Consider the following 14611-nt stretch of genomic DNA (forward strand, 5'->3'; position numbering starts at 1 on the left):
TCCCAGATCCACTTCTCCTCTCCCCCTAATTCTTTACTAGTTCCCCCTTTACATTTTTTTTTTTTTATTTTCAATTTGTTTTGCCTATATATTTCTGAGTGTGAGGCCATCCATTGGAGATGGTTGACCTACCAGGGGGCAATACCCTTTCGGTAAACCCACAGTCCCTCCCCCCACCCCAGTAGCAACTAACTGCAACGTTGATTGGCTTGGTCTTCTGTTGGTCTTGTACAGGTAACTTGAGCTGCTGTGAATTCATGAATACAGAGAGCCTGTCCGAGAAAATATTGATTGTTCCAGACCTCAGGCTCTTGTGGTCTTTATGTTTTCAATTTCATGATGGTCCGTTTCTGAGCCTTCCAGAATGGAGGTCCCGCTTGTGACTGAGCAGAGGCCACCTCTGCGCTTTGGCCAGTTGTGAGTTACTGTATTAACCACTGTCCACTGCAATAAGAAACTTCTCTTATGAGGACTGTGAGCTACGGTAATCCGGGTGTTGAGATGGGAATTTTAAAAGCAGTTTGACACCAGGTCCATCTTGCAAATAATAATTGCAGTGAACTCTTCTTTCTGACATGAGGGTTAAGCCGAGGACTATTATCCTTTGCGGAGGTTAAGATGAGGACTGTTGCCTATAAAACTGAGAATAATTTACAGAGAGCCCTTCCAAACCGGCCTGAGCGCAGCGCGCGTGCGCAAACCTTCCGCCAGGCCCCGCCCGCGCCCCGCCCCCTGGGAGGCTCTCGCTTTTGGCTCTGGGGCTTGCGCACTGCGTCCCCAGCCAGAGGCCCCTTCCCGACCGGGGACTTCCGGTACGCCGGGTGCGGTTCCGGGTCGTGGCGCGGACCAGGGAAGCAGGGTTGGTGTTGCCGGCCGGCGGCTGCGGGGAACAGCGGGGTCATGAGGGCGAGTTTGGGGTGCGGCAGCCGAGCCGGCCGGTAGAAACGCCCGTCCCGAGGACTTCGTGGGCGCAGGGTTCGGTGCAGGGGCCGGGAGGCGTGGGAAAGCCGGGTCTCCCTCAGGGACGTGTTCTGGGAGAGGCGGCCCGTAGTGTGGAAGCAGCTTCAGGTAAAGGTTGCCCCGGCCGCCGCCCCCTCGCCCGCGGGACCCTGCGGCCCCTCAGCACCCCGCTGCCCGCGTTGGCCAGCGACCGCCCGTCCAGGCCGTGCTCGGTGGCCTGGGAGCATCCGTTTCCTGGCCCTTCCCGAGCCTGACAGCTGGGTGTGTGACTTAGGTGAGGAGAGGCTGTGGACCTGGTGGTGTGGGGGCGGGAGCGGGGGCGCCCTTGGCTCCAGCGGTTTCAGGCCCCGAACTCGGCAAGGTCCGGTGCCCCAGCTCCATTCTGAGAAATCAGTTTTCAAAGCATTGCCTGGACAGTCCTGAAACAGTCCTGCAGATTGTTTTCCTCTCTGGAGTTCTCCTGGGAACCTGGATTCCGGGTTTTCTGTTTATGGGAGTGGCAAGGAGTGGTAAAGCTGGAGGGTGGGTGGGAAGAAGAAAAGAGTAGAAGGAAGTCTATAACTCGAATCAGAAACTATAAGACGAACCAGGGACCTCGAAATTTGTTACACTTCCTTTGAGTGATTGCAAATATTTGTACCCCACTCTGTGCAAAGCACCATGTTTGTTATAAACCCCCAAACAACTAAGTTCAAAACCTTCCCAGGCTTGAACAGTGACGTGGACAGGCACATAAGTTAAAAGGTCGGCATTCATTTGACCAACAGACTTGATAGGGCCCTCTTGTGAACACCCACTAGAGCAGAAATAAAGTGCATTATTCCCCTGTTTCGGGCCACCCAAGCTGCAGTGAAAGTACTTGCTCAGTGATAATTGTTCCTATCTTTTTCAGCGTAGACCCCCTCAAACCTACTGGAATCTGAGGCGGGGGTCATATCATACCAGGTGCCCCTTGCCTATCCAGCTGGGTGCTCACATCTACTAAATGTGCATAGTGCCTGAATAGCCTCTGTGTGCCTGTGGCTCCTGGCTAGGTTTTTACAGTTAAGCTTATAAAAGTCTCCATTTTAGGCCTTCCCTCTGGATAAGTAAGATCTCAAATAATTTTATTATTTATTTATTTGGTTTTTCGAGACAGGGTTTCTCTGTATTGCTTTGGAGCCTGTCCTGGAACTAGCTCTGTAGACCAGGCTGGCCTTGAACTCACAGAGATCCTCCTGCCTCTGTCAAATTATTTTTAATTTGTTCCCAAGTATTTTTTTAAAAAATATGACCCTGCTCCACCTAGAAGCTTCCTGGCTTTTGGTTTCTAACACACTGATATGGTTCAACTGAAGGTGGTCTCACTTAACCGATTAGGGACAATCGAGCTTCTAATCATTTCTTTCTTTCCTTTTTTTTCCCTTAAGAGTTACTTTTTCTTAAGCATGTGTGAAGGCAATTGCCCTCAGCGATCAGAACAGTGGAAGAGGTTGTCACATGTCCTAGAGCTGGAGCCACTGTTACTTGTGGGCTGCATGTTGCAGGTGCTGGAAACCCAACTTGGGTTCTCCACAAGAGCAGTTCTGGCTCCTAACTGCTGAACTGTTTCTCTAGCCCTGGGAACAATTTTTTACCAGAATCCTATAAACACTTGTTATTTACAGTCATTTGATGTAGCAAGCATTTATTGTGTGTGGATATAGGTCAGGCATTGTAGTGCAGTTTAATAAGACTTAATCATGTGTACAGGGAGTTTTCACTGTGAGGGAAATTAGTCACTCTAGTGCAGTGACAGGTACGGGTGTAAGAGGTTTTCTCTGGAATGGAAGTAAAGTAGTACATAGTGCTAGCTTTTGAGAGATGACGTTTGGTCAAGTGAATGAACATAATGCAAGGTAAATTGAACTTTAGTTTTTCTCATATAATTTATTAAACTAAAATATATGGGAGATACAGGATAGTTACACAGTTGACATGAGAGAGCCAGGTCTGACTTTTTTTCTCACCGTGACACTCTATGCAAGTATGTATTGAAACAACTGAATGAGAGGAAAAACAAGAATGCTGAGATGACAATACAGACTCCTTTCTTTATATAACCCCAACACCTGGCATTGTGGTGCAGGCTAACTGCTTGGCAGCTGGTACTCTGAGGCAGCAGAGAACTTGCACAGATGATTTGAGGCCATCCTGAGCATCAGTGAAACCCTGTTTTTAAAAAAGACATGTTGGGCTGGATAGATATTTCAGTGGTTAAGAACATGGGCAGCTTTTCCAGAGTGCCTAGGTTCAGTTCCCAGCACCTGCATGGTGGCTCACAATCATCTGTAATTCCAGTTCCAGGGGATCTAATGCCATGTTTTGGCCTCTGTGGACACCAGGTAGGCATGTGATGTAAAGACATATATGCACACAAAACACCCATATACATAGTTTAAAAAATAAATTTAAAAAATGGCTTTATAGTTAAAAGCATTGGCTGCTCTTCCAGAAGTCCTGAGTTTAATTCCCAGCAACCACATAGTGGCTCACAACCATATATAATGGGATCTGATGCTTTCTTCTGATGTGCAGGCGTACATGCAGGCAGTGCACACATACATACATACATGCATACATGCATATATGTTTGCCAGCAGGCTTCAGTAGCGCATGCCTTTAATTCTAGTGCTCAGGAGGCAGGTGAATCTTGGTGAGTTTGAAGTCTGCCTGAACTCAGGTCTACAGCCTGATTTCTAGGACAGCTATGCCTACACAGAGAGACCCTCTCTCAAACAACAACAACAAAAACCCAAACATGATAAAGAAAAAAAAAAAAAAAAAAAAAAACCTCAATAGAACCCCAACACTCTAACCTGAGCTTTCTAAGCAGAATTTCACATTTGGTGCTTTAAAGTTAGTGATACTCATCTAGTGAAGTCTGTGAAACTGCTCTCAAACTTAGAAATCTGAAAACACTCTGGCCTCAAGCATTTTGAATAAGGAATTCTCAATCTGCAATTAGTCAGGTCCTTCTAATGATAGCCACAAGATCTCTGGGACATTGTCTTAGAGGGTGAGTGGGTTTCTAGTCCAAATAAAGCCAAGTCAATTGCAAATGTTTCTCAACTGTTAGAGAATTTATTGGAAGTCCGTGTCCCATGAAATCTTACTCAAATCAAATTACAAAAAATTCCAGGCATATCACTAGGATATGCCATTGCTGCTTTTAGCAGGCATCTGAGAGGTAAAGTGGAAAGGCTAGAGTCTGTGAGAGCACACATGTCAGACCATTTCAGTTTCTAGTCAGTTAATACAGAGTTGGAGGATGAGTGATTCATTTAGCAGTTCCAGACAAAATGTTAGGCCCTGGGATGCCACTGGGAATAAAGCTAGGTCCCCACTTTGAGGTCATTGACATTCCAGTTGGGGATTAGTGGGTGCAGATGAAGTAGGCATGTTCTGTATATGCTGCCACAGGGTGCCATGGAGCCCACAGGAAGGAATACTGATAATGGTAGCCAGTGAGTGCTTACTATGCATGACATTGCCCCTAAAACTGTTTCACATCCCTGTGTGGGAAGGTGTGAGCATCATCCTGGTTTTACAGATGAGGGAAGTAGGGCATGGAAGAGATAACTCCTTGTGGGAGTGGGGGGTAAGGGGTGGGTTTGGGAGTGGGGGATGCAGCTCAGTGGTAGAGTGAGTACTTAGCATGAGTGAGGGCCCATGCCTCACTGCCAGGAACCAAAAAGTAAACAGGAAAGAAAAAGAACTTCCCTGAGTTTATACAGTTGATATTTTGAGCTAAAGTATGTCTGCCATCCTCTTCATGTTGTTACTTGTTCTTGCTGTGTGAATGTGCAGGGCTTCAATGTGATGTGACTGGCTAGGCACAGTGAGGAGTGGAGGCTGTCTCTTCACTCAGGGCTGAAGCTAATCTACTGTTTCAGGAGTGTTTGTCTGTTTGTTTGTTTGTTTTTTTAAGAGTGGGTGTATTTTGCTTGTTGACTCAGTTGAAGACTTTGGAAACTGTTCAGTTCAGTGGGTTTACAAGAATCTTTTAGAAATAGATTATTCCGATATTTAGTCCTAACTGTTAAGGATGCAGCCAGATGTCAGGTTGCCACATGATAGAAAAGTCTGTTACATTTCCACTGGATGTGCTCTGACCTTGTGTTAGAAGCTGGTGTATCAGGAAGCGCAGAAGTCTGGGAAATTGCCAGAAAGGAGTATTTTAGTTCTTGCCAGTCTGTTTTGCAGAGTGGCCAGTGGATGATTTTCTCATGTCATCAGGCTAAATTTCAAAGGGATGAGGGGACCTTGTAATACTTGGATTTGGTGCTTTTCACATTGTAAATGCCATCAGATTGATCCTTTCTTTGGCCGCCTTCATAGTACCTTGAAGTGGTATTTTTCCTTCGATAATTTTTTGCATGCCATGTTTCTGTTGTCCTCATAACCCTTTATAGTAAGCAGATGGGGATTACTCAGAAGAACTTCTTGATATGAAAATATTGGCAGCCAGAAAAGCACATTTTATAGAAAGTGCCCCAGTCTGAGAGGGACTTAACTTCAGCATAGGCTTCACTGGACACTGCCTTTGAAGTTTGGGCAAGTCATTTTCAGCTCCTTGGAGCTTTTCCCTCTCTGGATGGTAAATAGTGAAATTCAAGTCTTGTTAAAGTTTTCAGGAATTGCTGTGCTTAAAGTTAAACAGCAAGGACCTGGCAGACCTGGTGCTGTCTGTTCTCTGCATGGCAGTCCAGGCCCTGCCTTGTATTCTCTGTTTTTCCACCAAGGGACCTTGGTGGCTGGTGATCCCCTCAGGTGTTCAGTGCTTTGTTTACTGTCATATACAAGATTGAAAGGGGACAGGGAGTCACCAGCAGAGTAAGAGAAATACGGTCATGGGGTTCCCAACCCAAGAGTTTATTTTTTGACCCCCCTCTTCCACCAGGTAAAAACTGAAGAAATATTGGTCTGTTGGATTCTTGTTTTCATTCATTCTCTATTGTTGGAATATAAAAATGAAGAAAATAAATCCTGAGCAGTCATTCAGAATTTATTAACTCTACTTAGCAGCAGTCTAAGTGTATCAGGGAAGTAGATTTAAGATAGGAAACACAAAATTTGTACTGAAAGTAGAATATAGTTTTAGCAAACTAGAAATGAGACAAACCTGAAAATTTGCTAACAAGTGTTAAAGTAACTATTAGCATTATTGTGATTGCTTGCAAAATAAATTGAGTGTTATGTCAGGTTCCTCCCTAAATGTGTGTGATGTTAGGTTCATAATACCCCACACTCCAGCATGTTTTTATGAATATGCTTCTGTTTTGGTACAGTTACGTAGTATGAAGGTACATAGATTTAGTTCCCTTGGGGGGCGGGGAGAGGGCATTAAATCTCCTGGAACTGGGGTTAAGTGCAGTTTTCAGCTGCCATGTGCGTGTTGGAAACTGCTGAATTGTCTCTCCAGCCCTTTAAACTTCAGTTGCTGACTTTCAGAATACTTAACGGTATAGCTTGAATATGGAAACAGTGTGGAGAAAAGCCTTGAAAGCACACCTACTTGGGTTTTATACTGGCTGTCCATCACTGGCTATATGACCTAGACAGTCTGCAGAGTGAGGTTAGGGATGCCAGCCTGCAGTCCTTGTGAGAACTAAAAGAGACTGTTAGAACCTTGAATGAACTGCACCGCTTCTAGAGTGATGTACGGTCTGGCATGCAGGGATACAGGACATTAAGGACGGACACTAGGTGGTAGTTATGAATGAATAAATTTTTCATATCTGAATCCTGAGCTTAATCACCATAATTTTGGTTGTACTTTTTGAATTATGTAGTATACATGGCTGATGTATGCTATTGAGACAAGTTTCAGTATGTTGCCTTTGGGGTGGTTAAATAAGTTGATCTGCTGAGTAACATTAGGAACTTACACTGAAGCTGGGAGTGGTGGCAAATGCCTTTAATCCCAGCACTCAGGAGGCAGAGGCAGGTGGATCTCTGTGAGTTTGAGGCCAGCCTGGTCTACAGAGCTAGTTCCAAGATAGGTTCCAAATCTACACAGAGAAACCCTATCTCAAAAAACAAGAAAGATAAAAAAAGAAATGTACACAGTTTTATGTGGTCTTGTTTTGTGTGGTGACCCTTAGAAGTGACAAGAACAAGGGATGTTTGTCAGTTACAGAAATCAAAGCTAGAGAGGGGCAGGGCTTCAGTGTCTAGAGCTATCAGTAGCAGCTTTTGCCTTGATTTGTCCATTCTCCTTAATCATTTACATTTAATGTTTACAGAAAGTCGTTTTTTTATTGTTTGTGATTAAGTGATTGTAGGTATAACTTTGTGATACGAAGTTTAAAGATTTGATGAAACTGTTTATTGTTGGCAAAAGTTGGTGGCAAGAGGGCATCCAGAAAAACTTATGAAAAGTCCTTGAGAAGTATTTATTTCAGACTTTATGATGGAGTTATACATGCATTTAAGCTTGTAGTTTCAGTTTTAGAAATCTCTGTTAACAGATTACAGATGTAGAAAAATGTTCATGTTCAAGAATGTTTCCTATAGCTTGGCCTGGTGGCCTAAACCTGTATAATTTGATTTGTTGGCAAGCTGAGTCAGGAGGATCATGAATTTGAGAGCTGCTTGGAGTACATGTTTGAAGGTAGGGTTTAAATGAGTTCACCAGACCCAAGATAAATGATAAATAGGTGTTTTATTAGGGAAGGACTTACACAGATAAGAGTAAATAACCACTGAGTAAATAACCTTCCTGCTCCAGAAGATGTAGTCTCTGCTCTCCCAATGCGCTCTGCAACCCAACAGAGCATCTGCCTGCAGCTCTTCTACCTTAAAAGGGTTACATCTGCACCTGAAACCACGCCAAAGGGTGTGGCCACTACTACAAGTTCACTGGCAAGGCAAGATGCCACTACAATCCCCCTTTCCGTTTAAGGAAGAAGGTTTTAAACCTGATACAAGAACTATATACAAGGATAACAAATGCCAAGTATATTCCAGGAGAAGGAAAGGTAATAACATACACAAATTAAGACCTACAACCACCAAGAGCAACATTGAGCAATAGATACATTATACATGTCCAGTTTCAGGGTAATGGCATATAACAGAGATTACTCCAATAGCTGTCCTAATCTGGAAAGTCTAAGTCTAGGACCTATTATTTTCTGTCTAAGATAAGAGAGGTTATTAGCTGTGACTGTCTCTTCAACCTTCTCAGGTCATCAAAGACCTGAGAAGAAAAATAACACTACTAGGGTAGGCAGGGAGTCTTCCTAAAGGTGCAAGCAAAGACAGAAACAGCAAACTACCTGAATAGTCACCCAAGGTCTCACAGTAATGTCAGGGCAACCAACTTTGGCTAAGGCCCATAGTATCAGACAGACCATCTCAGAAGCAGGGAAATTGAAAAACTGTCTTACCCTGACTTAGCAAGGTTCAGCAATCTCTTTTAAGTTTACCTCCTGCCAATCCAGTTAGGACGGTCAAGGTAGAGGCAGTTTTTTGCCCAAGAGGCCAGTAGCCAAGAAGAGAATGAGTAGCCAAGAAGCCACTTGGGCTACATAGTGAGACTCAAATAATTATGGAAGAATTGCATTTATAGTAGTACTGGTGAGCCCATGTTGTCATCACTTGTTCAGTGCCCAGTGGGATAGTGACTAGGCCTGTGACAGCTTAGTCTTACTTGCAGATGGAGTATATGCCTCTATGAAATTAAAGCTTCTAGTTGACCAGTTGGTAGAAAGGTTGTTTGTGAGTTTAAAGCTTACATATTATGAAATGCTTCTTTGATAGAGAAAATAAGTTGTGTTAAAGATAAAAATAAAAACACAGGCCAAACAGGGTCTGGCAAGATGGTTGAGTGAGTGAGGACACTTGCCACCAAATCTAATGAACTGAGTTTGAATTACAGAACCCATATAATAGAAGGTGGGGGGCAGTAGAGGAAGGGGAATGTGGGGACACACAAATGTAAAAAAAGGTCAACTAGGATACAACATAATTTTGTTTATTTTCTTGTGTGTGATGTGTATGTGTGGGTGCATGTGCCATAGTACCTGAGTGTAGGTCAGAGGGCAGCTCTAGGGTCAGTTTTGGCCTTCCAGGGATTGAATTCCAGTTATTATGCCTGGCAGCAAGCTCCTTACACATTGAGCCATCATCTTTCTAATGGCTTATGGGTTGAGGGGCTGTAATTCAGAAGTGGTTCAGTTGCTCTACTAAGAAAGGCAAGAGTGGCATTTTTATAGTAAGAGTGAAGAAAAACAAAGAATATATTGGTTGTGGTTATACAGTTGCCATGTCTGATCTCTTCAGTTGAGGATTCCCTAGCTACAGAATTACAGGTTAGATATAGCTGTAGTTGACTGGCTGATCTTAGATTCCATTTTGCTGTAATGTAAGCAAGCATTTACAATAAATAGATCAAGTCAGTTTTGCTTGGGTTAAAAATCAGGCAAGGGTAAAGTTACCCATGTGGTGTAATTGACTTGTCTACTCAGGGTGGTTTCTATTTTAATTTACTTTCACAAGAGCAAATTCCATTTTATTTGGTCAGAAAAATATTAAAGGCAAAACTTTGTTTAGATATTATTTTTTCTAGTGTCAGTAAAGTATGAATATTAAAATGACGTGATGAATTGTCACCTTAGACTCTTTGAATTATGTATTTCAGCATGCACATTAAGTGTTATGGCCAGTTAAGTGGATTTTTTTTTTAACTGGGCATGGTAATTTTCCTGTACATGATATCAAAACATACACACAATTTAACAAGTGTGTGAGCATATTTAAATTAGGAAAATACCAGGCAAGTTGTTTCCTTTGTAAACTGCTCTGTCCAAAGCATTCTGTATATTATCAGAATGAAAAATGACAGCACTTTGTCATCTGCTCAAATTGATACTGCTCTCTTCAGGATGACAGCTGAAAAAGCCCACAGGTGCCATATAAAGAGGTGACCATGTTGTCATATTTCATTTCGGCATCCCTCTGCAAAGCCATAATTACCTAATTAGGTTGTTAATTAGGAGATTAGCATTTCACTATATTGATAGAATGCTCTTTACCGGTGTGGGGCTAGATACAGATTTGTCTGCCCTAATTTATAGTCTCTGCCTGTTTTGTACTTGTTTATTTGCTTAAGATCCTTGGGTGGAGCAGTTGGGTTTATCTGAGAAACAGTTTGTTTACAAGCTAATGAAGCTTTGATAACTCACTGAAGTTGCTGATCTAAGGGATGAACAGAACAGAATGGCCACAGCCCCAAAGAGATTGTGAAAATTTTGAATTGATAGACCTTCTATTACCATAGGCAGCAAACACATGATAAAAATTCAGATTGTTGGTCTAAAGTCTAAAATGCAAAACTAAGTGTGAGGTGTGACAGATGTGTGTGCCCTAAACTAGTCAAAGGGCATTACTTTAGTTATATTGAAATAATGCACTACTTTCATTTGTAGTTGAGAAACTGAAGCTTGCTCAGTGACTTGAGAATAAGTATGTCCACTTTCTTAGTCATGAGCCAGGCTTTGTTTCACCTGTACCTTCTGTCCCTTGGTCTTTGCTGGGGACATTTTCTTTCCTTCTTCCTTCCTTTCCTTCCCTCCCTCCCTCTCTTCTTCCCTCCCTCCCTCTCTCCCTCACTCCCTTTTTTTTTTGTTCTTTTTTTGAGACAGGATTTCTCTGTGTAGCTTTGGAGCCTATCTTGGCAATCACTCTGTAGACTAGGCTGGCCTCGAACTCACAAAGATCCACCTGCCCCTACCCCTCAAGTGTGCGCTACCACTGTCCAGCTCTTTTCTTAAGCACTCTTTGGCCTGAGTCCTTCTGGAATTTGAAGTATTTTATAGTAACCTCGTCTTGACATTTGAACTATGCAGTATGTCTAATATTCTTTTCAGGAGCCAGGGTTCATTACTTCCTTTCTCAGTGTAGTGCCTTCATAGGTGCTTTCCCTAACTTTCTAGTTCAGAGCCCCTTCCTCTAAGCCAGTGGTTCTCAACCTTCCTAATGCTGCAAACCTTTAATATTGTTCATCATGTTTTGGTGGCCCCCAATCATAAAATTATTTTCATTGCTACTTAATAACTGTAATTTTGCTACTGTTATGAGTTGTAATGTAAATAGCTGTGTTGTCTGGTGGTTGTAGGAGACCCCTGTGACAGGGTTGTTCAACCTCCAAAGGGTTGAGAACCATTGCTCTAAGCAGTAGTTTAGTTGCTGCCTTTTCCTTCTTTTTGACAAAGGCATTCATAGAGTCTTTCTGTGTAGCCCTGGCTAGAACTGGAACTCACTGTGGAGACTAGGCTGGTCTTGAACTCACAGAGATCCACCTGCCTCTTCCAGGTGCTGAGATTAAAGGTGTGTTCCAAAAGGATAAAGAAGCCAGGTGACGGCAAAAATTTTCCAGAGAGGTTTGTGTGAGAACAAGGTTCTGTATGGATAGATTAGAGAGCATTAAGGGATGAGTGGGAAATGAGGCTGCTTGGTACGCAAGGTTCACAGTTATGAAGGACTTTGGGAAGTCAGTGAAAGATTTTAGAACAAGATAGGAAGCAATTGTGATAGCTTGGGTGAGAGCTGGTGGCTTGTTTAGGTTATTAAAATAATGAGAAATGGATGAGTTCTTGAGAGATAAGAACTAGAATGCACAGAATTTTGATTAAATGCCTTTAGGATGGGCTAGAGAGATGGCTCAGAGGTTAAGAGAACGGACTGCTCTTCTACAAGTCCTGAGTTCAATTCCCATGGTGACTCACAACCATTTATAATGAGATCTGGTACCCTTTTCTGTCCTGCAGGTATACATGGAGGCAGAATCTTAAAGAAAATGTCTTTGGAATACATGGAAAAGGAGTGAAGGCTCCTGATTTGACAGCCCATTCTTTGTAATTTTATGCATATTTGAGAATATATATCTAAGTGTGTCATAGATATAAGGGCCAACTCTTATTTCCATTTTAACCCCAAGAAAACACACTAGCAGCTAATTTTCTTTGAAGTGAACACAGAAGGATATGAACATTTGAATGTTCATATGGTTTTGGTCTCTATAGTGGATCAGCAGCTTTGTGAGACTGGGCGTTGCTGAGGCCCAGAGAAACTTCTTTTTCTCAGTTTGGTGGGATCCTGTGCACAGCCTTTGTGTTTTCCTGGTGACACTTTGGCTTTCTTGTTTCTTCTTGTTATTTTGCTTATTCCAAACCGAATTTCTCCTAAGGGCTGCTGACAGAGGAGGTTCTTCACCTCTCTGTGACTTCTTAGGCCAGAGTGCTGATGCTCCTGCACATGGGCATTCGTTCTCCTTGAAAGGCAGATGTGCTGTTGTGATTTGGGCATTGGGATTAGTCTCCCTAGTCTAGAACTTTGAGTGTGCTCCCTCCACACTGTTATATTTCACAGTTCCCTTCTTCCAGGGAAAGAAGACTTAGAGCCTTGTGTTTCTGCCCAAGTGATTTCTTACCTGTTTGCTGGCACCAACTTGTTGTACAGGTTAAGTTTGTTTGTTTGTTTGTTTGTTTTTGGTTAGTCTTGTTAGTTCCATGCAGGGAAGGACATTATTGATACTTTTAAGTGGGAGTCACTGGAGCTAAAAGAAATCTTGGATGTTGTCTTAGTTATGGTTTCTATTGGTCTGAAGAGACATTATGACCACAGCAACTCTTATAAGAAAACCTTTAATTAGGGCTGGCTTACAGTTCAGAGGTTTAGCCCATTATTGTGAAGGTAGGAAGTATGGCCGCCTACAGGAAGATGTGGTGCTAGAAAGGAGCCCAGAGTTGTACATCTGGATTGGTAGGCCTCAGGAGGAGAGAGAGACAAACAGAATGGGTCTGGCTTGAGCTTTTGAAACCTGAAAGTCCACCTCCAGTGACACACTTCCTCCAACAAGTCCATTCCTCCTAATAGTAGCTATCCTTACCAGTGGGAGCCATTTTCATCAAACCACCACAGATATAGTGTGAATTCTAGTCTTACTGGTTTGTATTCCTTTTCTCTGTCATTAACATACATATGAGTCATGCATGTATCATAACATTCACCCTTTTTCAAGGTACAGTTTATATATTTGCAAAGCTTTCTGACCATCATCATTATCTGTTTAGAATAGTCATTGTCCCCTGTCCTGTGTCCTGTCAGTGTCCCCTGTCCACCTACTCCTGACATTTACTGTTCTACTTTGCATGTCTATGGTTTTGCTTATGTTCAGCCTTTTGTAGGAATAGAATTGTAGTCTGTGGCCTTTCATATCTGGGTTCTTTTGCCTAGCAAAATATTGAAACAGCTAAGATCATACCTTATCCCGCTTTCTCATCAGGTAATAGTCCATCTTGTGTGCGTACCATCCTTGTTTATGTGCTCACCAGTTGGACTTTTTGGTTGCTTCTGCCTTTGGCTATTATGCTGCTTTGCATATGTGTGTACAAACCTGTATGTGAACATGTATATTCAGCTCTCTAGGGTACATGCTGAACCTGCTGCTCAAATGGTAACTCTATAAGCATTGTGATGCTCTGCCCATATGTCTCCCAAAGTGGCTTACACTCCCAGCACATCTTTACCAGGCCCTGCTGGACAGTAGTGCAAGCCAAAGAAGGTTCCTTGTGATTTTCTCACAAGGATGATCCAGTGGGAGCTTCTTTATTATTAGAAACAGTGGCAGCTTCTGAGCCAGTGAAGAGAGGAACTGCTTAGAATTTGGGAACTTACGTAGCATGCTTGAATACAGGTGGAGGGTGTGTGTGTGTGTGTGTGTGTGTGTGTGTGTACATGTGAATCTGTGTCAGTCTGCCTGTCTCTTAACTCTGTCTTAGTCTTCTTCTTTGTCTCTGTCTCTGTCTCTCTCTCTAATCCAGCTTGTGGGTTTTCTTTTTTTTTAGGTAGTGTTTCTGTCCCACCTGGTCCTGTGGCCATTTTGTCCCAAATAAACACACAGAGGCTTATATTAATTATAAACTGTTTGGCCAATGGTTCAGGTTTCTTATTGGCTAGCTCTCTGTTAATTATTAACCCATTTCTATTAAACTATATATTGCCCCAAGGTTGTGGCTTACCTGTAATGTTCTGGCATGTTTCTCCTTCAGTGGCTATATGGCATCTCCCTCTTGAGGCTGCTCCTTGCTTCTTTTCTTCCCAGCCTTCTAGTCTGGTAGCCCTGCTTATACTTCCTGCCTTATACTGGCTACTGGCCAGTCAGCATTTATTCATCAACCAATAAGAGAAACATATATTCACAGCATACTGGACATCCCTCATCAGCTTCATGCTTGTGAGCCTATCTTTAAACTGTCTTTCTTGGCCTTTCTTGCCATACACATTCCCTGGGCAGGTGCTTTCACCAATGGCTTCATCTGCACATATATTGATGTCTTCCAGATTTACTCAGAGTTTTCTCCAGAGCTACAGGTATGTCACCCCCTACTCCCAGTGGTTTAGTTATATAGCTCAAATTGGCCTCAAACATGTGACCTTTCTACCGCTACCTCCAAAGAACTGGTATAATTTTGGGTCTTGCTGGTCTCTTTGGGTAATCCATACTCAAGTTCATTGTATCTGAAATTAACTCATTATCTATACCAACACCTCTACCTGCTAACCTGTTCCTGTTAAAACTCTTAAATGTTTTTTTTTGTGTGTCACATTCATAGAGGCCAGAAAA

The 14611-nt window shown here is 42.8% G+C and overlaps 1 protein-coding gene across 6 annotated transcripts in view; it reads left to right on the forward strand.

The window, feature by feature from the left end:
- The first annotated feature begins 880 nt into the window (after positions 1 to 880).
- The window catches only part of Mapkap1 (MAPK associated protein 1), a 226092-nt gene continuing 212361 nt past the window's right edge, over positions 881 to 14611 (forward strand). For 4 of the 6 annotated variants that reach the window (XM_051185260.1, XM_051185258.1, XM_051185257.1 and 1 more), the window contains exon 1: positions 881 to 1234. The gene's annotated coding sequence lies outside the window, so the exon portion shown is untranslated. The remainder of the gene's footprint in view (positions 1235 to 14611) is intronic. The other 2 variants (XM_051185255.1, XM_051185256.1) reach the window with 2 other exon arrangements.

The sequence above is a fragment of the Phodopus roborovskii genome, unplaced genomic scaffold, assembly GCF_943737965.1.
Source record: "Phodopus roborovskii unplaced genomic scaffold, PHOROB, whole genome shotgun sequence".
In the NCBI taxonomy this organism is placed as follows: Eukaryota; Metazoa; Chordata; class Mammalia; order Rodentia; family Cricetidae; genus Phodopus; species Phodopus roborovskii.